The sequence below is a fragment of the Macrotis lagotis genome, chromosome 1 (genome assembly GCF_037893015.1).
Source record: "Macrotis lagotis isolate mMagLag1 chromosome 1, bilby.v1.9.chrom.fasta, whole genome shotgun sequence".
Classification (NCBI taxonomy): Eukaryota; Metazoa; Chordata; class Mammalia; order Peramelemorphia; family Peramelidae; genus Macrotis; species Macrotis lagotis.
The window spans coordinates 37,773,239-37,776,089 of record NC_133658.1 but is presented as its reverse complement, the minus strand read 5'-3'; positions in this window follow the sequence as shown (position 1 = coordinate 37,776,089).

Here is a 2,851-nt window from a genome sequence, read left to right as displayed (position 1 = left end):
AAGAGAAAAAAAATTTAAAAAAAATGTGCTTCAGTCTGTGTTTCAACACCACCAGCTCTGTCACAGGTGGATCACCTTCTTTATGATAAGTCCATCACTGCCGGGTTTTTATTTACAACGCCGGCTTCTTTATGCTAGTCCGTCCTCTTACTCACCAGTCCAACGCATGATGAGTCTTCGGGGTACCTCCGGCCCCCACTCTTTGATGGGGGAAGAACCACACAGAGCGCCTGAGGTGGATAATGAGTCTTTATTCTTCTGTGATCACATCCCGCTCCCGCCCAACCTCTCAGCAGACACTTTTATCCCTTCTGTCCTCCCTCCCATGAACTCTTACTCAATGAGGGGCCGAGTTCTGTAACATTCCCTTATAAGGTGATTATGTTTCCCCCTCTAAGCGACCGCCAAGCCTCTTCCCCCCGCCCCCAACATCTCCCCCTTTCTGTTTTACAAGGTTATCACTTGGTGTGACCTTAAGCGGTGCTGAGGTTAGCCTTAAGCGGTGTCATTTCTACTGGCCTCTGATAGCCGGGGGCGAGGAACCCTGTCTTAGGTCATCTCCTTCAACCCAGGACCTTGCCCGTCCTAGGCGCCCGACACCCTCAGGGCCTGTCTTAGGTGGCTGGGTTAGGAGAGGTTGCCCGTCTTGGGGTTTACCTCGTCTTACCCCTAGGTGTCACATGTCATGCATGGCGGCTAGCCAGACTTGGGGATCCTCCCCCGTCTCCATGGCCATGAAGGCTTTCTGAGTAAGAAGCATATAGCCCCTCTGTCGCCTAGCTAGGCGGCAGAAACAGACAACAAGTAGGGTGATTCCCAGAATCAGCGTCCTTGTTCACCCTCAAGGGGGGTACCCTCCCGCCATCTGGCAATCCCTCCATGGTATGGGATCCTCGATGTCTTCCCCTGTGGCCACACATGAGGGGCCCCACCGAGGAATCGTGAAGTCCCGTTGAGTTTGATTCACCAGGGGTCGCCAACCCAGAAGGCCTCGGAGCTGGGTCCCCTTTTTTGTCCCTGCTGACGCAGGGGTCAGTCGGGGCAGTGCTATAGTTAAAATCGTTCTGCCCTGTGGAGTTGAAGTTCCAGGACCGATTTTCTTCCCCGATGTTGAAACATAGGGAGTTGTTCAGGTCCCAGCAGAAGGAGTTCTGGACCGGTGCTTCAGCGGGGTCCATATATGCAGAAGGGAGCCCCATCGATGTATTGGTCACTAGCAGGCGAGGGTAGATCGGGGAGTTCCGTGCTACCGGAAGGGGAGAGGGAATAACTCGGAGTATTCCCCATGTCGGATTTCCTTCAGATGGAGCACCTCCAAGGATCCCTACGATGATCAGAAGGCCTGACAAAGGAAGAAATTCCTCTCACCCCATAGGGTTGGGCATTAATCAAGGTCTCTTATCTTGTAAACAGGGAGCCATCTTTCTGGCTCTTCTATCTTATCCTCGGGATGAAATGACAGGTGGCCCTGTCTTCTGTTCTTTACCGTTACAGGGCCATGCCAACCTCCCTCTTCATCTCTCCACATGACTTTAGAGCCTGGTAGGGCCTTGGTGGGAGAGGGCAGGAGCGTTGGTTCTTTCTTAGCATGTCCTTTTGGGGAGAAAAATCTCTGGGCGGCTGTAGTGCCGTCATCCCTGACTTGTAGGAAATTCATGGTAAATAGTACCTGAGACAGGTCTAAATGGGTCAGTGACCTGCCAACTCCCCCTTTCTGTTTAAAGAGCGTAGTTTTGAGTGTGCGATTTGCTCTTTCTACCAAAGCTTGGCCAGTGGGATTGTAAGGGATCCCAGTGGAATGGGAAATGGAAAATTCTTTGCAAAAGGAAGCAAAGGCTCTCGAGGTGTAGGCGGGCCCATTATCGGTTTTGATAGCCGAGGGGACGCCTAAGACAGCCATCTGGGCATATAGATGTGAGAGAACGTGTTTAACCGCTTCTCCTGGCTGTAGAGAGGCGAAGGTGAAGGAGGAGAAGGTGTCCACCGAGACATGGATGTACTTACGACCCAGGTGAGTAATGTCCATCTGCCAAAGAGCATTGGGGCCATCCCCACGTGGGTTAGACCTCTCCGCGGGGAGGGCTTGTCTAAAGAAAGCACAAGAAGTGCAGGAGCGCACAATTTGGCGAGCCTCCTTCCGGGGAATGCTGTATAGGCGCCGGAGCGACCTGGATGACAAGTGATACTTACCATGTGCCAGCTGGGCAGGTGTGGACAGGTTTAACAAGAGAGCCCTATCTGCCTCCGCATTGCCCTGGAATATGGGGCCGGTGGAAGAAACGTGAGAGCGCACGTGAAGAACAAACAGGGGGTGGTTTCTATCACGGAGGGAGGATTGCAGCTGTATAAGGAGTGGGCTAATGGAAGAAGTCGAGGAAATGAAGGCATCTTCTAAACGAGGGATTAGCATGGCACAATACATACTGTCAGTAATAAGATTAAAAGGGGTGTCTCTGTAGAGACGGAAAGCCTGAAGTATAGCATATAGTTCATTCTTCTGAGTGGAGTCAAAGGGGGTATCAAAAATCCAGGTGGCGGGTCTAGCAGGGTCATGGACCACAGCACGGCCCAACCTGGTAGCGTCAGTGAAGACATTAGGGCCGGTCACTGGTTCTGGGGACACTAGAGGGCGCGGGCGGGAAAGGTGCAGTTCAGCGAACACTCTAACCACGGGAGGTGGCGTGAGTCTGGTCTGAGAGAGGGTAGTCAGGACAGTGGCCCAAGCGATAGATCTATCAACTAGCGAGTGGGTCACCTCCTCTGGGAGGGTAAAGTTGAGGACAGGCAAGAGGCCAATGAGACGCTGGCATCGCTCTGAGGCCTGAAGGCAAAATAAGGCCAGGGCCTCCCA